Source organism: Nyctereutes procyonoides, unplaced genomic scaffold (genome assembly GCF_905146905.1).
Source record: "Nyctereutes procyonoides isolate TBG_1078 unplaced genomic scaffold, NYPRO_anot_genome, whole genome shotgun sequence".
In the NCBI taxonomy this organism is placed as follows: Eukaryota; Metazoa; Chordata; class Mammalia; order Carnivora; family Canidae; genus Nyctereutes; species Nyctereutes procyonoides.
In genome coordinates, this window is record NW_026575040.1 from 22,821,842 (window position 1) to 22,846,746 (window position 24,905).

The following is a 24,905-nucleotide window of genomic DNA, read 5'->3' on the forward strand; positions in this document are numbered from 1 at the left end:
TCTTTTATAGACAGCATAGGTCTTGCTTTTTTTAATCCATTCTATCACCCTATGTCTTCTGAGAGTTTAGTCCATTTACATTTCAAGTAATTATTGATAGATGTGTACTTATTGCCATTTTGTTACTTGTTTATGATTATTTTTCTAGTTCTTCTCTGTTCCTTGTTCTCTTCTCTCATGGTTGACTGGATTTCTTTAGTGATATACTGGGATTCCTTTCTCTTTATTTTTGCATATCTATTACCAGTTTTTGATTCATGGTTACCATTAGGTTGATATGTGTTATGCATATAACAGTCTACATTAAGTTGATAGTCATTTAATTTTGAACCCATTCTAAAAGCACTAAATTTTTACTTTTCTCCCACACGTTTTTAGTATATGATGTGATACTTTATATCCTTTGATATTTTTGAAGCCCTTCACTGATTTTTATAAATATGCATTATTTTACTGTTTTTTGTACTTTGTACTTTTCTTTTATGCTCAAAGAATGCCGTTTAACATTTCCTATAGGACTGCCCTAGTGGTGATGAATTCCTTCAACCTGTGTTTGGGAAACTTTTTATCTGTTCAACTATTCTGGGTGGTAGCCTTCCTGGGTAGAGTATTCTTAGTTGAATTTTTTTTTTCCTTTCAGCACTTTAAACATATCATGCCACTCTCTTCTGGCCTACAAAGTTTCTGCTGGAAAAACAGATGATAGCCCTATAGGTTTTTCTTGTATGTAACTGATGTTTCTCTTGCTGATCATAAAATTCTCTTTTTAGCACTACTTTTTGCCATTTTACTTACTATGTGTCTTGGTGTGGACCTCCTTAGGTTGATTTTGCTGGGGACTCTGTGCCTTCTGTTTCTGGACTTGTTTGCTTCCCCAGATTTGGGACATTTTCAGCTATTATTTCTTCCAAAATGTTTTCTACTCCCTTCACTCCCTCTTCCTCTTGCAGGATCCCTATATTGGAAACCTGTTAGCCAGGTTTGTGCAGGTCTATGAGAAGATACCTGGAGCCATTTTGGAGAACTTGGGGATAAAAGGATGTTGGAGAGGGTAAGTGTGCAGTAGAGTGCAGGGGTGGGGCACACATTAGCAAGCTAAGTGGAGAGGTTTGTGCTACACTGGTTCCCATGGCTGTCCATGCACCTAGGCTTGAGGGGCAGGGGAGTTAAACAGTGCCCACTGGCTCTTCTGTTCTTGGAGAAGTCTCCTAAAGATCTCTGCCCCTCCAGTGCATGCTCTGAATCTTCTTCCCCTATAGCCCAGCCATTTTTCAAACTGCTACTTTTATGCTATATCTCAGCAGGGTTGTTTGTTATGCTCTCTCTTTAAAGGTCGAGGCTCAGTTTCCTATCATCCTCCAGCTCTCCCAGAGCTGAGCCACTGATTTTTTTAAGGTTTTATTTATTTATTCATGAGAGACACAGACACAGATTCCCTCTGAGACATAGGCAGAGAGAGAAGCAGTCTCCCAGCGGGAAGCCTAATGTAGGACCTGATCCCAGGACCCAGGGATCACGCCCTGAGCTGAAGGCAGACACTCAATCACTGAGCCACCCAGGTACCCCTGAGCCACTGATTTTTTTTTTAATAGTTAAGAGATTTTATTCTAGTAGCTATAATTACAGTGCTTGTTTGTCAAAATGAAAACTGAAAACAAGTATACAAAACAGTTGATTACTAATCGTGTATTGAAAGCAGTAAGAGGTTCCACAACACCAAATAAACCAGTTCTGAGGACTTCCCCAAGATAAAGTTGAACAGCTCCAGCTTCTTCAGTGTTTATCAAAATACAAAAGTAAACAGTAGAGGTCGTCATTTCGATGGCAAATCTGACCCTTGCAGGCTGAGGGAGTGAAAGCTTGTGTAGACGGGCTCCCGGGGCTCCGGGGGCTGAGGTGCTGGGATGACTGGCCTGCCCACCTGCACTCCTGCTGGTGAGACCCCAGGCAGCCCGGAGCAAGCCAGAGTGCCCACACTGCCCCCAGGGAGACCAGGGTCCCTCCGAGGGGTCCGTGAGCAGTGATGCAGCCCCCAACCCATCTCCTGGGAGGCCGTGTAAGCACAAGTACAAGCACAAACGCTAGGGGATGCAGGATGACCTGAGACCAGAGCGATCACAAGGACCCTATCGTGACCATGCAGAATGGACTGTGAGCCACTGATTTTTAAAGTTCCAGATGTTAGGCCCCTCAGGTTTTCAACGGCAAATTTATGGGGACTCATCTTCCCAGTGCAGGTCTCGCATGTCTGGGGTGCCAGATGTGGGGTCCGCTCCTTTCCCTTCTCTCCCTCCTTTCCACAGACCATCTCCTGGGTCACGTTGGTTCCTGGCTACATCTCCACCCTTCCCAACATTTTTCCATGTGACCTCTTAGCCCTGGTAGAACACTTAGCCCTTAGCCTTAGTGTTCTACCAGTCTTTGGGTCATTTTGGGGGCTATTTACACTGATGTCAGTCTTATTTAGGTATATCATGGGGCAAGATGAGCTTAGGATCCTCCTACTTCACCATCTTTCCCAGAAATATGTTGTTTTCTATTAATGTTCTCCATTCTTCTTCTAGAAGCTGTTCCCTGCCCCCACACTCCCTTATAACTTTAAAGCCACCTTCCACTTTCTTAACACATTTCAGTCTTACATACCAAATCTGGTTGCAACTCTGCTACCTAGAGTAACTAGTAAGATACTTGTCAGGGATATGTCCTTGTTGAAAAAGCTTCCTGGGGTCCTCATGGCCTACCATGGAACCAGTCTAAACCCCCGAGAGGGCTTCCCCTCAATTCTCCCTAATATTCCTGCCTGTCTACACGTTGTTCCGTGGATTCATGTTATCTTTCCTCACGCTAATTTTTGTTCATGCCATTTCCCTAACAACACCACCCTTCTCATCCACCATCATCACTAGTTAAAATACTTCAATACCCAATTTAAATTTTATCTCTTCAGTGAATTTGCAAGAGACCATTTTCCCTCTTGATTCTAAGCAATCTTTGTTCTCCATGGTTCACTTAAATTGCTGCTTTGTACTGTCATTATTTCTTAGTACTTTCATTCCTTACTCTCATCTCCATCAAATCACTAAAAGAAGCACAAATTCCTGATGACTACTACTCTCCCCAATTCATTATCAACACAAAGGCAAGCATTTAAAGTTTCAGAATACTTAATAGTGAGACTTAATTAGCTTTTTTTTTCCCAAATTGAAGTATAATTGACATAGGGTATTACATTACTTTCAGGTGTACAAAATGATTCTGTATATGTATGTATTCCAAAAAGACTGTCACACAAAGCCTAGTCAACATCCATCACCATACAGAGGTACAAAAAAAAAATCAACTTTTTTTTAATTTGAAGTTTTACTTTCCTAGCAGTTTTCAAATATGTAATACAGTACAGGCATAACTCGTTTTATGGTGCTTAACTTTATTGCATTTAATAGATGATGCGTCTCTTAAAAAATTGAACGTTTGTGGTAGCCCTGCCTTGAGCAACTCCATCCACACCATTTTCCCAGCAGCATTTGCTCACTTGATGTCTCTGTGTCACATTTTGGTAGTCCTCAAAGTATTTCAGTCTTTTTCACTATTACTCTGTTTGTTCGGGTTGTCTGTGATCAGGGATTAGGACTCACGGGAAGGTCAAATGATGATTAACATTTTTTAGCAACAAAGTATTTTTAATCAAGGTGTATGCTATATTTTAGATCTAATACTGTTGGACACTTAATAGACTACAGTGCAAACATGACTTTTAATATGCAATGGAAAACAAATTTATTTGACTCACTTTATTGTAATATTCACATTATTGTGGTCACCTGGAGCTGAACTTGCACTATCTCCAAGGTATGCCTGAATTTTAACTATAGTTGCCATGCTGTACAGAACATCCCCATGTCTTAATTATTTTATAATTGGCATTTTGTACCTTTTGACTATCTTGACCCATTTTGTTCGCCCACACACCGCTCCCCCACCCATCCTGTGCCCAGTCTCTGGTAACAACCTGTATCTGTAAATTTTTTTCCTTTAAATTTCACATATGAGTGGGATCATAGGCTGTTTGTCTTTGTCTGACTTATTTCACTTATCATAATACCCTCTAGGTCCATCCATGTTGTCTCAAATGGAATGATCTCATCCTTCTTATGGATGCATAATATCACAGGAGGCATGTATGTGTGTGTGTTTTTATCTATATATACAGATAGATATATGTATACATGTGAATCATATATTACATTTTCCTTCCCCATTTGTCTATTGATGGACACTTGAGATGCTTTGGATATTATATATAATGCTGCAGTGAACCTAGAGGTGCATATATTTTTTTCAATTAGTGTTTTCATTTACTATAGGTAAGTATACAATAATGGAATTACTGCATCATATGGTATTTTTAACTTTTTGAGGAACTTTCATACTGTTTTCTACAGTGGGTGTAACATTTTAGATTCCTACCAACAGTATACAAGTGTTCCTTTTTCTCCATATCCTTGCCAACACTTGTTAATTCATGTGTCTTTTAGCCATTATGACAGGCGTGAGGTGATATCTCAGTTTTGATTTGTATCTCCCTGATGAATGACGTTGAGCATCTTTTCACGTGTCTGTTGGCCATCTGTATGGCTTCTTTGAAAAAGTGTCCATGTTCTCTGCCCTTTTTGTAATTGGATTTTTAAAATATTTTTGGTGTTGAGTTGTAGAAGTTATTTTTATATTTTGGATACTAACCCCTTATTAGATAAGTCATTTGCAAATATCTTCTCCCATTCAGTAAGTTGCCTTTTTGTTGTGTTGAGGGTTTGCTTTGCTCTGCCAAAGTATTTAATATAGTCCCAATAGTTTATTTTTGCTTTTGTTTCCCTTGCCTTAGGAGCTGTATCTAGAAAAGTGTTGCTATAACCAATTTCAGAGAAAATAACACCTGTGTTCTTTTCTAGGATGTTTATGGTTTCAGGTCTCACACTTAAGTCTTTAATTCATTTTCAGTTTATTTTTGTGTAAAGTGTAAGAAAGTGGTATAGGTTCAATCCTTTGCATGTAGCCATCCAGTTTTCCCAGCACCATTTGTTGAAAAGACCATCTTTTCCCTATTGCATATTATTGCCTCCTTTGTCATGAATAAATTGACCATATAATAATAGGTTTATTTCTGGGCCATCTATTCTGTTCTATTGATCTATGTGTCTGTTTTTGTGCCAGTACATACTGTTTTGAGTACTATAGCTTTGTAGTATATCTTGAAATCTCAAGTTGTGATACATCCATCTTTGTTCTTTCTCAAAATCACTTTGGCTATTTGGGATCTTCTGTAATTCCATACAAAACTTTAGCATTATTCTGATTTTGTGGGAAAAAAAAAGCTGTTGGTATTTTGGTAGGGTTTGCACTGAATCTATAGATTGTTTTGGCTATAATGGAAATTTTAACAATATTTTTCCAGTCTGTGAGCATAGAATATCTTTCTATTTTTGGCATTTTCAGTTTTTTTTCCATCAATGTTTTATTTTGCAGAGTAAAGTCTTTCACCTCTTTAATTTTATCCCAAGTCATTTTATTCTTTTTGGTACAATTGCAGGTGGTATTTTTTTAATTTCTCTTTCTGCTACCTTGTTATTAGTGTATAGAAATGCTATTGATTTCTGAGTATTAGTTTTGTATATACCACTTTACTTAATTCATTTATCACTTCTCATAGTTTTTTGGTGGAATCTTTAGGATTTTCTTTGTATAGTATCATCCAGTCTACAGATAGTGACAGTTTTACTTGTTCTTTACCACTATGGATGCACTTGATCTCTTCTCTGATAGCTGTGGCTAAGGCTTCCAATACTATGTTGAATAAAAATGGTGAAAGTGGACGTTCTTGTCTTATTCTCATCCTTACAGAGAAAGCTCTCAGTTTTTCATCATTGTGTAGTATGTTAGCTGTGGATTTTTCACATACGGCCTTTATTTTGTTGAGGTATGTTCTCTCTAACGCCACTTTGTTCAGAGTTTTATCATGAGTTGACATTGAATCCTGTCAAATACTTTTTCTGCATCATTTGAGATGATCGTATGATCTTAATACTTTGTTTTGTTGATGTGGTGTGTAACATTGTTTTTTTGCAAAGAGTGAACCATTTTTGCATTTCTGAAATTAATCCCACATGATCTATGGTGAATGATCTTTTTAATGTATCTTTTTTTAAAGATTTTATTTATTTATTCACAAGAGACACAGAGAGGCAGAAACATAGGCAAAGGGAGAAGCAGGCTCCCTGCAGGAGCCAGATGCGGGACTTGATCCCAGAACCCTGGGATCATGACCTGAGCCAAAGGCAAAAGATGCTCAACCATTGAACCACCCAGGTGCCCCTAGTGTATTATTTTATACAGTTGGCTTATATTTTGTTGATTTTTGCATCTATATTCTTTAGGGATATTGGGCTGTAGTTTTCTTTTCTTGTGATGTCTTTGGTTTTAGTTTCAGGGTAATGCTGGCCTCATGGAATGAATTTAGAAGCTTTCCTTACTCTTTTTCAAATAGTTTGAAAATAATAGGTATTAATTCTTCTTTAAATAAGTAGTAAAATTCACCTGTGAATCCATCTGGCCTTGGACTTTTTATTATTTTTTGGTAGTTTTTTCATTACCAATTAAATGTCATTATTAGTAATTGGTCTGTTCAGGTGGTCTATTTATTCCTGGTTCATTTTTGAAAGGTTGTATTTTTCTAGGAATTTCTCCATTTCTTCTAGGTTGTCTAATTTGTTGGCATAAAATTTTTTATAATATTTTCATATAATTGTTTGTATTTCTCTGGTGTCAGTTGTTACATCTTTCTTTTCTAATTTTATTTATTTGGATCCTTTCTCTTTTTGTTGATGAACCTGGCTAAGGGTGTATCAATTTTGCCCTCCCCCCACCTGTGCTCAATTGTTTCTTAAATTACACATGAGTGAGATCACATGGTATTTGTCTTTCTCTGGCTGACTTCTCTTAGCATTATATTCTATAGCTCAATCCAGTGTGGTTGCAAATGGCAAGATTCCATTCTTTTTATGGTTGAATAATATTCCATTGTGCATATATACCATATGTCCTTTATTCATTCATCAATTGATGCTTGGACTGCTCCCATGGTTTGACTATTGTAAATATACTGCAATAAACATAGGGGTGCACATATCCCTTTGAATTAGTGTTTTTGGATTTGTTTGTTGTTTTTTTTTTTTTTTTTTACTAAATAGTAATCCAATTACTGGATTATAGGGTACTTCTATTTTTAATTTTTTGAGGAGCCTCCATTCTCTTTTCCACAGTGGCTGCAACAGTTGGCATTCCCACCAATAGTACAAGAAAGTTGCTTTTTCTCCACATCCTCGCCAATACTGGTTTCCTGTGTGTGTGTGTGTGTGTGTGTGTGTGTGTGTGTTTATTTAAGCCATTCTAACAGGTATGAGGTGATATCTTGTCGTAGTTGCAATTTGCATGTCCTTGATAAGTGATGTTGAGCATCTTTTCATGTGTCTATTGGCCGACTATATGTCTCTGGAGAAATGATTGTTTATGTCGTCTGCCCATTTTTAAATGATTTGTTTTTTGGGATGTTGAATTTTTTAGTTATCTATTTTGGATACTAACCCTTTATTGGATATGTCATTTATAAATATCTTCTCTCATTCAGTTAGTTGTCTTTTAGTTTTCTTGATTGTTTCCTTTGCTGTGTAGAAACTTTATTTTGATGTAGTCCCAGTAGTTTATTTTTGTTCTTATGTCCGTTGCCTCAGGAAACATATATAGAAAAATGTTACTACAGCCAATGTCATAGCAATTATTGCCTGTGCTCTCTTCTAGGAGTTTTGTGATCTCAGATCTCACGTTTACATCTTTAATCCATTTGACTTTATTTTTGTGTATGGTGATAGGAAGTGATCCAGTTTCTTTCTTTTGTATGTAGCTGTCCAGTTTTCCAAACATCATTTGTTGAAAGGACTATGTTTTTCCCATTGTATATTCATTCCTCTTTTGTTGAAGATTAATTGATCATATAGCTGTGAGTTATTTTGGGGTTTTATATTTTATTCCATTGATGCACATGTCTTTCTTATGCCAATACCATACTGTTTTATATACTACCACTTTGGAATTGCGATACCTCCAGTTTTGGTTTTCTTTTTCAAGATTGCTTTGAGTACTTGAGGTCTTTTGTGGTTCCATATAAATTTTAGGATTGTTTGTTCTGTGAAAAATGTTGTTGGTATTTGGATAGATTGCATTAAATCTGTAGATTGCTGGGCACCTGTGTAGCTCAGTTGTTGAGCATCTGTCTTTAGCTGAGGTCATGATTCTGGAGTCCTGGATCAAGTCCCACATCAGGCTCCCCACAGGGAGCCTGCTTCTCCCTCTGCCTATGTCTCTGCCTCTCTCTGTGTCTCTCATGAGTAAATTAAATCTCCAAAAAAAATCTGTAGATTGCTTTGGATAGTATGTTCTTCCAATCCATGAGCACAGAATGGCTTTCCATTTCCTTGCACTGTCTTGAATTTCTTTCATCGGTATTTTATAGTTTTCAGAGTACAGGTCTTTTACCTCCTTAGTTAAATTTATTCCTAGATATTTTATTGGTTTTGGTGTAATCGTAAATGGGATTGTTTACTTAATTTCACTTTCTGTTCCTTCACTATTAGTGTGTAGAAGTGCAGCATATTGATTTTGTATTCATGACCTTACTGTGTTCTAATGGGTTTTTGGAGTCTTTGGGGTTTTCTATATATAGTTTCATGATATCTGCAAATAGAGTTTTACTACTACTTTACAAATTTGGATGCCTTCTATTTCTTTATGTTGTTTAATTACTGTGGCTAGGACTTCCAGTATTGTGTGGAATAAAAGTGGTGAGAGTGGACATCTTTGTCTTATTTCCCATCTTAGAGGGAAAGCTCTCATTTTTTCCTCATTGAGTATGATATTAGCTGTGAGTTTTTCATATATGACCTTTATCATGTTATGTTTAAACTTACTTTGTTGAGGGTTTTATCATGAAAGGATGTTATACTTGATCAAAGGCTTTTTCAAAAAAAAAAAAAGGCTTTTTCTACATCTATTGAAGTGATCATATGGTTTTTATCCTTGTTGATATGAAGTATCATGTCGATTGATCTGCCAATATTGAACCATCCTTGCATTCTAGGAATAAATCCCACGTGATCATGGTGAATGATTTTTTAATGTATTTTGGGGTTCAGTTTGCTAGCATTTGGTTGAGGATTTTTACATCTATATTCATGAGGGATATTGACCTGTGTGGGTTTTGGTTTTTTTTTTTTTTTTGCTTTGTTTTGTTTTGTTTTGTTGTTTTTTTGTGGTGTCTACCTGGTTTTGGTGTCTGGGTGATACTGGCCTTGTAGAATGAATTTAGAAGTTTTTATTCCTCCTCTGCTTTTGGAACAGTTTGGGAATAGGTATTAACTTTTAAAATATTTGATAGAATTCACCTGTGAAGCTGTCTGGTCCTGGACTTTTGTTTTGGAGGAACTTATTATTATTATTATTATTATTATTACTGATTCATTTTTATTGCTGGTAATGGTCAGTTCAAATTTTCTCTTCCTGTTTTAGTTTTGGTAAGTTCTATGTTTCTAGGAGTTTATTTCTTTTCAGTTGTCTAATTTGTTGGCATATGGGTTTTCATAATATTTTGTTACAATTGCTTGTATTTCTGTAGTGTTGGTTATTATTTCTCCTCTTTCATTTGTGATTTTAGTCCTCTCCCTCTCTCTACCTCTCTCTCTATTTAATGAGTTTGCCTAGAGGATTATCAGTTTTGTTGGTCTTCTCAAAGAACCAGATCCTGGTTTCATTGATCTATTTTTTTAGATTATATATCATTTATTTCTGCTCTAATTTTATTATTTCCTTCCTTTTGTTGGGTTTAGGTTTTGTTTGTTCTTCCTTTAGCTCCTATTAGGTATAAACTTAGATTGTTTGAGATTCTTCTTGCTTCTTGAGGTAGGCCTGTGTTGCTCTAAACTTCCCTTTTAGTACTGATTTCCTGCATCTCAAAGATTTTGGGGCATTGTGTTTTCCATTTCATTTGTTTCCATGTAATTTTTTATTTCTTTGATATTTTTGGTTGACCCATTCATTGTTTAATAGCATCTTATTTAATTTACATGCATTTGTGTTCCTTCCAGATTCTTTTCTTGTGGTTGATTTCTAGTTTCATAGCATTGTGGTCAGAAATGATGCATGGTATGACTTTGAATTTTTAAAAATTTATTCAGACTTATTTTGTGGCCTAATATGAAATCTCTTCTGGATAATCTTCTATGTGTAGTTGAAAAGAATGTGTATTCTGCTGTTTTAGAATGGAATGATCCCAGTATGTCTTGTTAAATCCATCCAGTCCAGAATATCATTCAAAGCCACCATTTCCTTGTTGATTTTCTGTTTGGGTGATTTGTCCATCGATGTATGTGGGATGTTAACATCCCCCTACTACTGTTGTGTTACTATCAATTATTTCCTTCATGTTTGTTATGAACTGATTTATGTATTTGGGCACTCCCATGTTGGGCGCATAATTATTTACAACTGTGATAACCTCTTACTGGATTGTCTTCTTTATGATTATATAGTGTCCTTTTATGTCTCCTGTTATATAGTCTTTGTTTTAAAGTCTATTTTTGTCCAAGATAAGTATTGTTACCCCAGCTTTCTTTTGACATCTATTTGTATGATAAATGCTTTTCCATCCTCTCATTTTCAATTTGCAATTGTCTTTAGGTCTGAAATGAGTCTTGAAGGCAGCATTATGATGGATCTTGTTTTTCATTTACTTTGTCACCCTGTGCCTTTTGATTGGAGCACTTAGTTTACATTCAAAGTAATTATTGATAGATATGTAGTTATTGCCATTTTATTACTTGTGGTTATTTCTATAGATTTTCTCTGATCCTTTCCTCTCTTGCTCTTTCATGGTTGATTGACTTTCTTTAGTGATATACTTGGATTCCTTTATCTTTATTCTTTTTATATCTATTACTGGTTTTTCTTTTGTGGTTAACATTAGGTTTCTATATAACATCTTGAGCTTTAGGAGTCTATATTAATTTGATGGTTCTTAAATATGAATATCTTCTTTACTCATCTCCCTACTATGTGTTAGCTATATAGTGTCATACTTTACATCCTTTTATGAATCCCTTGACTGGCTCTTACAGAAACATTTACTGTTTTTGTATTTCCTGTCTTTGTACTGTCACTTTTGGTCTTGCCTTTCCAAACAGTCCCCTTTTCTATTTCTTGTGGGGCTGATTTAGTGGTCATGAAATCCTTTCATTTTTAAGATTTTATTTATTTATTCATGAGAGACTCACGGATACTGGGAGAAGCAGGCTCCTCACAGCCTGATCCAGGGCTTGATCCCAGACACATCATCACAGCCCTGACCGAAGGCAGATGCTCAGTCACTGAGCAATCCAGGCGTTCCTGAACTCCTTTCATTTTTGTCTGTGAAACTATTTTTCCTTCTATTGTGAATGATCTACTTGCTGAATAGAGTATTCTTGGTTGCAGATTTTTTCATGTCAGCATTTTCAGTATATCATGCCACTCCCTTCTGGTCTACAAAGTTACTGCTGAAAACTGCTGATAGCTTCATGGGTTTCCCTTGTATGTAATTGTTTTCTCTTCTCACTGCTTTTCTTTTTGCCATTTTAATTGCTATTTGTCTTGGTATGGACCTTCTTTGGTGATTTTGTTGGGGGCTCTCTGCCTTCTAGATCTGGATTTCTGTTTCCTTCCCCAGATTAGGGAAGTTTTCAGCTATTATTTTTAAATGAATTTTCTGTCCCCTTTCTCTCTTCTTCTAACATCCCTATAATGCAAATGTTACTACATTTGATCGAGTCAATCAGGCATGTTACTTGTATCTTAGGTTTCTTGCTATGACTTGATCCTATTCTTTCATTTGGGACATATTTCTGTGTCTCCTCTTTTTGTCTCTGTGTCTATTTCTCAGTGTTAGGAAAGCCAGCTACTTCTCTTGCTCTTAGCAATAGTACCCTTATGAGGAATAGGTCTAGTGCATTATTTAGTAATGCAGTAGTGTCCCCTGTTCCCTAAGGCCTGGCACTTCAGAGAGTGTCTCCTATATGTACTGTGCTTGTGCTGCTCTTGAGTCTTGGCATTTTCTTCCTCTGGTCTAGTTGTCTGCAGATGTTCTCTTTGCCTATTGTGGGCACTATTTGATTTCCAGCAGGGGAGAAGCACATTTTAACAAGGTGTGCAGTGGTATACTTGTGAAATGTGACCTGCCTCCACCAGAACTGAGTCAAGGGTTGATAGGGGTTGCAAGGGTTGATAGGGGGTGTTGGTAGGGTTTGTCTTGGTCTTCCAGGGTAGAGGGTCTGACTTTTTTTCTACCTTTTCTTTTTCTTTTTTTAGTTTCTGTCATTCCTGCTCTGATCATTATTTCTTTTCCTCTACTCCCCCTGAACTTTGTTCTTTTTCTAGTTCCTTTAGCTTTAAGGTTAGATTATTTGGGCCTCTTTTTTTGTTGTTTTGAGTTAGACCTGTATCACTATGTATCTCCCTCTTAGAACTGCGTTCTCTGTATCCTAAAGACGTTGGACCATTGTTTTCACTTTCATTTGCCTCCATGTATTTTTTATTTCTTTCTTTGATTGCCTCATTGAACCATTGATTGTTTAGTATCATGTTGTTTAGTCTCCCTATGTTTGTGTTTTTTTCCAGTTCTTTTTTCCTGTGATTTATTTCTAGTTACCATCATGATCAGAAAAGATAGATGGCATGACTTTAGTCTTCTTAAATTTATTGAAACTTGTTTTGTGGCCTAATATGCACTTTATTCTGGAGAAAATTTCATGTGCAATTAAAAAGAATGTATTCAAAGACACTGTTTCCTTATTGATTTTCTGCCTCGATCATCTATCAATTGATAGAAATGGAGCTTTAAAGACTCCTACTAATACTATATTACCATCAATTTCTCTTTATGTCTGTTAATACTTTATGTATTGAAGCGTTCAGTATTGGGTGCATAAATATTTATAGTTGTTATATCCAATACTGTCATTATAGTAATACCCTTCTTTTTCTATTATTACAGTCCTTGTTTTAAAGTTGTTTATTTTTCCTGGTGCAACCACTCTAGAAAATAGTATGGAGGTTCCTCAAAAAGTTAAAAATAACTACCCTATGATCCAGCAATTGCACTACTAGGTATTTACCCAAAGAATACAAAAATAGTAGCTCAAAAGTATATATACACCCTGATATTTATAGCAGCATTATCTACAATAGCCAAAAATATTAAAACAGCCCAAGCGTCCATTAACTAATGAATGAATAAAGAAGATATGGTATATATTATATATTATATATATTATATATATAATGGAATATATATTATATATAATGGAATATTATTCAGCCATAAAAAAGAATGAAACCTTTCTACTTGCAAGGACATGGAAGGAGGTAGAGAGTATTATGCTAAATGAAATAGGTTTTAAAAAGACAAATACCATATGATTTCACTCAAAAATGGAATTTAAGGAACAAAACAAGCAAAGGGAGGGATAAGCAGAAGAGAAGCAAACCAAGAAACAGACTCTTAACTATACGGAACAAACTGACAGTTACTAGTGGGGAGGTGGGTAGGGGATGGGTTAAATAGCTGTTGGGGATTAAGGAGTGCACTTGTGATGAGCACCAGGTGTTGTATGGAAGTGTTGGATCTTTATATTGTACAGTAAATGTACTGTAGGCAGTATGTAGATGGGTCTTTTTTCTGTTCTACTACCCTATATTTTTGGATTAGAACATTTAGGTCATTTACATTTCAACTAAGTATTGATGGATATATACTTATTGCCATTTTTTGTTGTGGTTTTTGGTTGTTTTTATAGTTCTTTGTTTCTTCTCTTTTTCTTTGGATTGATGAGTTTCTATAGTGTTATGTTTGGCTTTCTTTATTTTTATATCTATCATAGGCTTTGGGTTTGTGGTTACCATGAGGTTCATATATAACATCCTAAGTAAATAACAGTCTTTATTAATTTGATGGTCATTTCAGTGCAAACAAATTTTTATTAAGATTTATTTATTTGAGAGGGAACATGAGAGCACACACATGTGGGGGGGCGGGTGGCAAATGGAGAAGGGAGAGATCATCCTAAGCAGGCTCCACGCTCAGTGTGAAGCCCCAGGTGAGGCTTGATCCCACAACCTCAACATCATGAACCCAACCAAAAGGAAGCGTTGGATACTTAACCACCTGCACCATCCACGCACCCCTCAAACAAATTCTTGGGGAAAAAAAACAGCAAAAGAACATTTTTTAGCCCTTCTCTTGCCTTTTTATATGTTATGTATATGTTGTCATATTTTACATCTTTTTATTCATAATTTTATGTCTATAGCCATTTTAGTTCCATTTAAAGAGGAAACATGTCTGATAAGTCTGGCTTAGTGGTAATGAACTCTTATCTTTGGGAAACTTTATCTTTCCTTCAAATCTTTTTTTAAAAGATCTTATTTATTCATGAGTGACAGAGAGAGAGGGAGAGGCATAGGCAGAGGGAGAAACAGGCTCCTCATAGGGAACCCAACTTGGGACTCGATCCCTAGACCTGGTATCACACCCTGAGCCGAAGGCAGACACTCAACCACTGAGCCACCCAGGTGTCCCTCTTTTTTTCTTCAAATCTTAATGATAATCTTGCCTGGTAACGTAGTCTTGATTGTAGAGTTTTTGTCTCACAACACTTTGAATATATCATGCCACTCTCTTCTGGCCCACAAATTTTCTCTTGGAAAATTAGCTGAAGCCTTATAGACTGTCCCTTGCTGGTAAATACTCTTTTGCTGCTTTTTTTTTTTTATTTATTTATGATAGGCACACAGTGAGAGAGAGAGAGAGAGAGAGGCAGAGACACAGGCAGAGGGAGAAGCAGGCTCCATGCACCGGGAGCCCGACGCGGGACTCGATCCCGGGTCTCCAGGATTGCGCCCTGGGCCAAAGGCAGGCGCCAAACCGCTGCGCCACCCAGGGATCCCTTTTTTTATTTTATTTTTTTTATTTTTTTTATTTATTTATCTTTTGCTGCTTTTACGATTCTCTTCATTTTTAACCTTCAGCATTTTAATTTTTATGTGCATGGTGTGGGCTTCCTTGAGTTCATCTTGTTTGGAACCCTCTCTTGGAGTGGGGTATCTATTTTTTTCCCCCTAGATTAGAGAATTTTTCAGTTCTTATTTCTTCAAATAAGCTTTCTGCATCTTTCTCTTTGTTCTTCCCCTGGGACCCATGTAATGCAAATGTTTGTTCACTTGAAGTCCAGAAGATCTCTTAATCTTCATTTTTTTTATTTTATTTTTGCTGTTTAGCTTGTGTGCTTTCCCTTAGATACACTCTTCTGCATCTTCTAATATATTGATTCCATCTATATTGTGTTCTTCATCTCTGGTTCTTTGGAATATTTTCTACTTTTTCCTCCACCCCAGTGAGTATCTTTATGATCATTATTTTCAACTCTCTATCAGGCATATTATCTGTTTCATTTCTTTTTCTGGGGTTTTTTTCTTGTTCTTTCTTCTGGAGCATATTGCTCTATCTCCCTATTTTGCTTGACTTTCTACATTTGTCTCCATGAATTACGCAGAATGGCTACTTCTCCTAAACTTGAAGGAGTATTGTCTTGTATATGGGTTTCCCCTCTGTAGACTGTGTGTGCTTGGTGACTGGCTGGCTGTCTGGAGCTGTGGCTGCATATGCTAGTTACTCTTTTAAACTGGTGCTTTTTACAGAAAGAAGAAAATATCATTAAAGAATAAGAAAAAAGCGGAAAAAAAAACATGACAAATTTTAAAAAGAAAAAATTTAAAAGAATTCTTTTTTTTAAGTGACTTATCTTCTGTGCCCCAGCACTACAGAGATTATTATGAGCTATGGGCCCTGGGTTCACAGAAGTCACAAGTTCACTGTAAGTCAGACCTTTCTCAATTCTGGGTTTTTAAAGTGGATTAGGGGAGGAAGCATCCTGCAGCTCATCGGCCCTTTTAAACCACAGCCTTTTCTGTGTCTCAGGACAACTGAAGCTGGTGTGGGCTTGTGTGCCCTGGGCTTCCTGAGGTCCCAAGCTGACTGTGACATTGGACCAGCTGTTTGTGGTGTCCAGACCTTGCCCCACTCTAGGCTTTTAATGTGAAGTGAGAACATAAACCATGTTGTTCTCCAGTCCCTCTGATCTAGGGACCATTCCTGCAGCTCCTCTGCCACTTCACAGAGTTCTAGTGTTGCCTTTTTTATACCATGGCTTTTTTTTCGGTGCCCAAGACAGAAGGATCTGTTCCTGGTCTCTTAGTACTGCCATTCAGAGTCCAGGGTGGGGATTCCTTTGGTTACCGTGTTTCCCTCTTGATGTTCTTTTGCCAGTCTATCTTTGGCCTTTTAATAACTGTTTAGTCAGCCCTCAGTTCTTCCTAGGAGGAACTGTTTTACTAACAGGTGTAATTTGGTGTGTTCTGTGGAGGATGTAAGCTGAGGGTCTTCCTACATTCCCATTTTGGATTAGAACTATACCACATATTTTTTTTTAATCAGTTCATTCATAGATGGACATTTATTTTGTTTCCATGTCTTATCTATTGTAAATAATGTTGCAGTAAACATGGGGGTACATATCTTTTCTAGTTTTTTCATTTTCTTTGGGTGAAAACATACACATGGGATTGCTAGATCATACAGAGGTTCTGTTTTTGTCAAGGAACCTCCATACTGTTTTCTAAAGTGGCTACACCAATTTACATTTCGACCAGCAGTGCACAAGGATTCCCTTCTCTGCATGCATATCTTGTCTTTTTTTGATACTAACCATTTAAATAGGTGTGAGGTGATATCTCATTGTGGCTTTGATTTGTATTGCTCTGATAGTGAGGTTGAACATCTTCATGTGCTTACTGGCCAACTCTGTCTTTAGAAAAAAATGTATTCACATCCTCTGCCAATTTGTTAATTGGATTTTTTTCTATTGTGTGAATTCTTTATATATTCTGGATATTAACCTTTTATCAGATACATGCTTTCCAAATATTTCCTCCCACTCTATATGTTTTCATTTTGTTGATGGTTTCCTTTGCTGTGAAGCTTTCTAGTTTGATGTAGTCCTGTTTTATTTTTGCTTTAGTTAGCTTTGCTTTTGGTGCCAAATGTCAAAACTCATGGCCAGGACCTTTGTTACACAGCTTACCACTTATGTTTTCTTAGTTTTAGGGTTCCAGGCCCATTTGATTCTTTAATTCTGTGTATGGTGTAAGATGATGGCCCACATTTATTCTTTTGCATGCAGCTGTCATTTTTTCCAACACATTAAATAGACTATCTTTCCCCTACTGTAGATGCTTGGCTTTTTTGTTGTAAATTAATTGACCATATATGCATGGATTTATTTCTGGGCTTCCATTGATTTGTCTGTGTTTTTGGTGTTTTATTTGAGAGAGAGCATGCATGAACAGGGGGGATGGCAGGAGAGGGAGAAGCAGACTCCCTGCTGAGCACAGAGCCCAAAGTGGGGCTTGAACCCAGGATTCTGGGATCATGACTTAAACCGAAGGCAGATGCCTGATTTTTTTTTCTTTTTAATCAAAAGTATGGCTGAAGATGAGGCATCTTAAAATAAGACTCAATGCAGATAGATACAGAAAACTACAAAATAAGATGTATAAATAGATTTGACTGCAACAGCTAAGTTGGCTTCTGATAGTCTATGCATAATGCTAATGCAGCACACAAATGATTGTGCATATCTTGCAATATGCCAAATACCTAACATGCATCTGCTTAGTATGCTCAGCCTTCCTGGCCTGCAGCCTATGTCCATGAGATCATGATCCCCAACCTCTAAAACTCAGAGTGAAAACTGTATTATTAGTCTATGAGGGCTGCCACAACAAAATACCATGGACTGGGTGCTGGAGGCTGAAGTCCAAGATCAAGGTGTCAGCAGCATGGTTTCTTCCAAGGCCTCTCTCCTTTGTTTGCAGGTGGCCGTCTTCTGTGTCCTCACTGATGAGGAACAGAAGCAGGAAAATGTTTACCTTTAGCCCAGAAGGCTGACCTATAGCCTGCATAGTTGCAGTAAGGATCAAATAGGTGCTGGCTGCTATGGGTCTCATGACTGCCTGTACAACTCACTCAGTTAATATCGAGCTAAATGATAAGCACCAAAGACATCTTGGGAAAATATTAAGAGTAGAAAATAAGACATTTAGGACTAATACTCCCTGCACATCCCCTTCCCCTTGTGCAACTAAGCAAATAACCACCAGTTTCATGTAGCAAAAGTGCAGCAGCCTCATCTGCCAATGGGTCCCCATCCCCATGCTAGAATAAGAGTACCTTTTTGCCCTGAAAAAGTCTTGAGAATTCTTGACTGTTCGCTCCTGACCAACATCATTTTGGCATCCAACATGGGGCCTGTCTTCTCATCTGGACTCTGAGTTTTGGTGTAAACTTGATGAGTACTTTCTCTTACTTTCACTTCCAAGGCTTTTCAAGGAGTAAGGTCTTGTATTTATTCATTTGAGAGGGTGGGCGAGGAGGCACAGAGGGGGAGAGAGGCAGAGAAGCAGAACTCTCTGCTGAGCATGGAGCCTGCTGCAGGATTCAATCCTAGGATCTAGAGATCATGACCTGAGCCAAAACCAAGAGTCAGAGGCTTAACCTACTGAGCCACCCAGGCGCCCCTTACTAGAATACTTTCATGTTAATTGTTTAGGCTGCAGTCCTCCAGCCTGTGGCTGTTCTACAGAGAGAAACAAAAACCTGCCCTCTGACTAGAAGCTAGTCCGCCCACCAAAATGAGACCCATTATAATAAAAATATTACTTGGCCACTAACTAAGCTAATAAACCCTCCTGCTCCTACTAGACCCAGGTTACCAGAGGAATCACAGGACATCCCTAACGAAGGAGACTTGGGCTCTCTCATTTCTCTACCTCGTAATAGACCCAGGTTACTCTTGTTATGGGGAAGGGGAGAGGACTTCTCCCTCATTCATTTCTTGGGTCAATGGCTATAATAATTGGAGCCAATTGTTTGTAGTTAGTCTACCTCAGGAGAGGATTTTAAGGAATATTCCCAAGCAGCTGCTACAACTCTTTTTCATTTCTGGGAAGTGCTGGTCTTCTCCAGCATGATTTGCACTACCTATATTCACTTTTTGTTGGTGCAGAAAAAAAACAAACGTGTCTGCTCATCTGTCTGAACTGACAAACTTTGGGCTTTTATCCACCTCCAGCCTTCCTGGTAGCACTTCCCCTCTTTGCCTCCCTTCCCCCCACCCCTCCATTCCTGCACCACTATGGGTGCAGCCTGCATAACTGGCTCCTATACCATCTCAGTGTCTCCGACCCATCTTCCCCTCACTATCATGGAGCAAAGAACACCCCTTTCTGGACTTATACCCCTCACTACAGGTTTCGCCACTAGGGTCCCTCCTCAATGGGAAGCAAATTGAGCTAAGTAGGTGTAACATACCTGGTATTTAAGCTAATTTAGGTTTGTTAGCTTAATTAAGATATGTCTTTAGAGTTATCAGCAGTAAATATAATACTTTTATCCTACCAAGACTTACTAAAGGTCAAGTAAGCTCGTTACCTCTATTGCAATTTATCAGCAAAAAGATGGCTTAAAATGACAGTTAATTCTGTCTCATGAAGTTATCATGGGTAATTGTTAAGCTAGCTTACAAAATCTTTAGTAACCTGAAACTTTGAAGTTTTGCTTAGATGACCAATGGGGTTAAATTCATCAGCTAGCTAAATCTTCCCCAAGAGATACTGAAGCACTGATTACTGAACATGAGGTTTAGCTGCTTTTGGCTTCCTATTGCAGAGAAGCTGAGGATACTGGGGTCTGTTGGTAAACATGCTTTATTGAAAGATTGTACTGTGGAAAAACATGTTTTTAGAAATTATGAAATGCATCTATAAATTTGCTGATCTAAAGAATTCTGATGTAACAGTTCATATTGGGTTACTGAATTTTCATTGGAGACTAAGGTCTCTAAGAGTTAAAATTCTAATGTAATTAAGACTGGTGAAAATCAGGAAAGCAACTCTGTATACAAGGAAAGATGTGTTTTTAATAAGAAAGATCTAAAGAAGGGGAATATATTTTGTTGAGGAAAAAAGGTAATTTTGTCCTAAAATGAGTTGGTTGTTTGGAAACAAAAGGCTTAGGACAAAATCTAAAAGCAAAGAAAGTTGTAGAAGGCTTGTGAAGGGAAAGCTTTAGAAAATAATTTTATGTATGGTCAGAACAGACTCAGAACTGAAACTTCTCAGTATTAAAGGAGGTAAGTAGGGACGCCTGGATGGCTCAGCGGTTGAGCATCTGCCTTCGGGCCAGGGTGTGATCCCAGGATCCTGGGATTGAGTCCTGCATTGGGCTTTCCGCACGGAGCCTGCTTCTCCCTCTGCCTACGTCTCTGCCTGTCTCTCTCTGTGTGTCTCTCATGAATAAATAAATAAAATCTTAAAAAAAAAAAAGAAAAGAAACTAAGATTTGCTAACAATTGTAGTAAAGTCTACAATTGTAGTAAGAGTCTGTAGACTCTTACTGCCAGCTTGGGAAAGCAGATCATTATAGATCTTAAATGTAGAATGATCTATAATACTGTTTAGACATGTGCTTTAAAACTTCCTGAGTTAACAAACTACCCCCCCCAATCAGATTTGAAATGGTAAATGAAGTATTTTTGACTAATTAGGTTTGTTTATTTGGTATGTTAAGTCATTTGGAAAGCCTATCAAGGCAACAATGAAAAACCTTAGGTTGTGTTATGTGGGTGAATGCTATATTCTAGAAAATATATGAAATTCCTTAAGTTTTAATATGTCCTAGTAAAAAGCCATTACTTCAGTTATTTCTGTGGCATAACTTTCCAATAATTTGATTTCCTTGTTAGTTGTATTATAATGAACGTTCAGATCTTTAACCATGTCCATTTGAGGGGTTTGTGTGTTTCATTTATACATTTATAGTTTCTTTTAAGATTATTTATTCTAGAGAGAGCCCATGAGTGGGGTGAGGGGCGTGCAGAGGGAGAGAGAGAATCCTGAAGCTGACTCCCACTGACTGGACTGCAGCGCTCAATGCGCTCCTCAGGACCCGGAGATCATGACCTGAGCCAAAATCAAAAGCCAGCCGCTGCTTACTGAGCCACCCAGGTACCCCTTATTTATAGTTATTCTGATGCTCTTGCAAAATGTGTTTCATCTTTGAGGAGATTAATAAAGAACTGATGAATACAGGTTTTTGATATTTAAAAGTCTTAAAACTGAACTGGGTAAGAATTTCCAGAAATAATGGGAAAGCCACACTCAAAGAGAACAAAAATTAATAGGACTGAATGGAGGAAAATGGTAAAATATTCCTTTGTGAACAAATTGAAACATTTAGCTTCCCTCCCTACCCGAACCCTCCAGAATCTAGAAACTCTCAATGAACATTCTTCTGTGGCAATTACAGTTATTTGCATAACTTCAGTAAGACTGTTTTCCTTGTAACAGGACACCATTTGGAAACATTGGTTACATCATCAAGGCTTTGATTGGGATGTCTTGAGAGAGACCTTGAAGGACTCAGATCTAGGGTCCAGATAGCTTTAAGGAATTAAAGTGGACTTTATGGAACCTACAGAGCCCCTTGGAAATGCTGGCCTGATACCTTGTTTGCAAGGTTCCCAGCCACCTTACTCCCTTCCTGGAAGGGATATTTTGGGGATCTAAAGAAGAGGAATTCACTCAAATCAACAGGTAGTACAGGCAAGTCTGACAACCAGAATTTAGCTTGTCTCTGGCCTCGAGGAGCTATTAAAAGTTCAATCTAGAGATTCCTTAGAAGTTCCAGCAAGGATCTATATGATCAATCACTATTCTTGCTGAGCTTATGTAAATAATTAGGCCAACCTGGTTGGCTCAGCGGTTTAGTGCTGCCTTCAGCCCAGGGTGTGACCCTGGAGTCCCAGGATCGAGTCCCATGTCGGGCTCCCTGCATGGAGCCTGCTTCTCTCTGTGTGTCTCTCATAAATAAATAAAATCTTAAAAAAAAAAAACTGGACTTCTTTTTTTTTAATTCTTTTTTTTTTAATTTTTATTTACTTATGATAGTCACAGAGAGAGAGAGAGAGAGAGGCAGAGACACAGGCAGAGGGAGAAGCAGGCTCCATGCACCGGGAGCCCGATGTGGGATTCGATCCCGGGTCTCCAGGATCGCGCCCTGGGCCAAAGGCAGGCGCCAAACCGCTGCGCCACCCAGGGATCCCAACTGGACTTCTTTTAACAAGAATTAGTTTTATTTGGCTATTTCTGGAAAGAAGGGTGAATTTAGAAAGAAAAATCATGTTCCAATAATGTATCCTTATTGATTTTAGATTCTAGTTTTGTCTTTAAATGTTTGTTTGTCTAAGCTAGACAACTTGAGATAGACTTCAGAGAGAAGTCATAGCTCATATGTAAACAATCTTCCTGCTTGTGACACTGTGGGGATAATAAAAGGGAAAAAATCATATACCCATAGGGTCCATTTTTTTAAAAAAATATTTTAAGTTTTATTTAAAATTAACATTATTGGTTTCAGAGGTAGAGGTAAGTGATTCATCAGTCTTATATAACGCCCAGTGCTCATTACATCACATGCCCTCCTTAATGTTCATCACCCGGTTGCCCCATTTCCCCCACCACCTCCTAGGTAGATGATTATTTAAACAGCAGGACAAGGGGGTGGACTCCCCAACAACTGTATAACATCAGTTCTCTATGACTGGGATAACAAAATCGTTCCGTAAAAATCAGAGCGTATCCCACTCCATGGGGCTAACTATGAAATGGTGCAGATAATGGATGGCCCCACTTTCCTTAAAAACTGGATTGGGGAATGCACTCGGGGATGCCCTTCTCTCCGGAGACAAGTCATCTCCCACTTGCCTGCAATTCCTCATTACTAGGATAAATTAAGGCTAGACATAGGCAAAGAGAGCTTCTTGATGGTCTTATCCCTCACCCATATTTGTCCCAGGAGGTACCTCTATTGATGTAAAATTACAAGTAGAGGCTTTAGCCAAGCATAAAGTAGAGGGACCACTTTTAACCAAACCCAACATGAAGCCACCCACAAATTTTAAAAGTGGCCCTCTAAAACCTAATGGCCACTGCTAATCCTGACTGCAAATCAAAGAGGAAATTATTATGCTAATACTGAGACTCAGTGTTGTGTTTATAAATATCCCAGACAACTCTGCCAGTGTATCCAAAGCTTCAGCGGACTTGCATACATACCATACCTAAATGGTGACTTTTTTTTTTTTTTTACAGTGGACATAATAGTATACTGAACTACAACACCAGCCTTGCTAGATGTGTGGCTTACTGCTGATAGCAAGCACTTCAGGCCTCCCTTAATGGTTTTTCTCCATTACACAGTATAGATAAGCATTATTTGTATCCATACATAGCTGCTCTGATGCATCACCTAATGCCAGCACATACAGGGATATTTCCATTACTAAAATAAAATGTTTCTTGCTGGCCTATGGAAAAAGTAAGAGGCCTTTCTCTTATCTTCAGGCTATCAGAATTTTAACTGAATATTCCAGCCCACAGATGGGCTCACAGCAATGATGGACAAGATTCATGTTCCATTGGTATGACCACCTGACATCTTTTTTTTTCTATCAAGTTTAGAAAATGTAATATGGCACATGAAAGCCCTTGATAAATGCGCAATTTAGGCCTTAAGTGCCTCTCAAAATAGCATTATACTATTAAACACTGAAATGACTCAAATACATAAAGCAGTTCTACCAAATAGAATGGCATTAGATGTTTTCATAGCAGCACCAGGAGGAACAGCTGCCATTATTAAAGCAGAATGCTGTGTCTACATTCCAGATCATAACCAAACTATAACAGTTACTTACTGATATAAATAACAAATCGGTGCTCTTAAAGACCCTACCTTGTCACTTAATAATTGGTTACAGACCTGGTTAGGAGGTGGACTATGGTCCACACTAAAGGGTCTTCACATTTCTCAGTTTCATTATAATAACCCCAATGTGTTCTCTTTTTCACTTTGTTCTCTCCTTTTGTCCAGATACATGCAAGCAGTTCCTGACTCCTTCACCCAGCCAAAGGATGATCCTTAGTACTCAAAACAAATCCATCCTGATGTCCCCTCTGGACTCTACAGCAATGGCCCTCCATAATAGTTACTTGTCCCTACCTATGGACCAAAATTGTCCCTACATCTCTATAACCCCTGTTAGCTTGAAGAAGTTACAGAAGACAAGCCCTTCATCCTTCAACAACCTTAAAGATTTGAGGACCAAACATTGGTCAGAGGGGAAATTATGATGGATAGAAGCAAAAAAAAATGTTCATCTTTAACCCAGAGAACCAAGCATGGAGCCCAGTTCAGGATTCAAACTCACAATCCTGAGAAAGAGTTGGATGCTCAATCAACTGAGCTACCCAAGCACCCCAACGGGCTGCTATATTCTTAAAGGGCCTCACAACTGCCTGTACAGCTCACTGATAGCTAATATCAAGCTGAATGATAAGCACCAGAGAAATCCTGGTAGTTTTATAAGCAGAAATTCAAAGAAAGACACTTAGAATCTAGTACTCGTGCACTAAGCATATAAGCACCAGCTTCATACAGCAAAAGTGCAGCTCTTTTGGCCCATGTCCCCATGTTGTAATAAAAAGCACTTTTTGAACTAAAAACATCTCAAGAATTCTTGACCATTCACTCACAACTTCACATCACTCACATGGACTTTCCTCTGCTTGCATTTCCTGTATCTCTGTTCTCATCA

General features: G+C 37.9%; 1 long non-coding RNA gene across 1 annotated transcript; it reads left to right on the forward strand.

Annotated features, from left to right (window-relative positions):
• Window positions 1–1,021: 1,021 nt before the first annotated feature.
• LOC129506359 (uncharacterized) lies at window positions 1,022–24,905 on the forward strand. The gene is made up of 3 exons (XR_008663746.1): window positions 1,022–1,051; window positions 21,081–21,255; window positions 24,182–24,905. It is a non-coding gene; the product is annotated as an uncharacterized LOC129506359 (long non-coding RNA).